This window comes from Sapajus apella, unplaced genomic scaffold, assembly GCF_009761245.1.
Source record: "Sapajus apella isolate SASKATOON/1434 unplaced genomic scaffold, GSC_monkey_1.0 scaffold56, whole genome shotgun sequence".
NCBI lineage: Eukaryota > Metazoa > Chordata > Mammalia > Primates > Cebidae > Sapajus > Sapajus apella.
In genome coordinates this window covers 751,558-752,322 of record NW_022436996.1, presented here as the reverse complement: position 1 = coordinate 752,322, position 765 = coordinate 751,558, and positions in this window count along the sequence as shown.

Below are 765 nucleotides of genomic sequence, written 5' to 3'. Positions count from 1 at the left end.
AAACCTTATTAAATTTCCTTCCAGCAAAATCCCACCGTCCTCCGAGCTCAGCCTGTTCTCTGCTTCCTCCTTTCTCACCCCAGACGTCACAGCAAACACTCCTTCCCCTGATGTCCAGTGGTTTTCAAAGGATGATGCTCAGACTGTGCACCAGAAGCTGGGCTGGACAAGCGATCTGTGGCCCATTGGGACCTCCAGGTGATGCTGACACAGGCTGAGAAGCTTGGCCCCCAGCTCCTGAGGCTCACCACAGCTGCATGGGGGGGAAGCTGCCATGTCTTAGAAATACTGACACTGGCCTCAGCCCCTGAATTCTGATTTGACAAGAGGTGTGGCCTGACCATCAGGATCTTTTAAAGCTCCCCTGATTTTTAAAAGCTCTAATAGCAAAATGCAAAAGCACGCCCACACACAACTGCCCCCACAATGTCCCACAAGGTCAAGCCCTGGAGCCCCGGGCACCAGCATCACACTCTCATGAGGTCTCCCAACAAAGCCAGGACCATGATCACCCCCACTTCACACCTCAGAGAGCTGAGGGTTGTGCAGTTATTTACCGGGTAGATTTGGGATTCAAATCCAGATCCTACTTTGAAGCCAGTACCCCCATCACACCAGGCTGTGCGGGCTCTATGCTGCCTAAGAGCAGAGACCCTACCTCACTTTTCCCTCTAGTCCCAGCAACCAGCACAGAGTGAAGCCTCAACGCACTAACCGCGGACACCACCCCGACTCCCAGGGCCACTCCAAGGGCTACGTGATGTT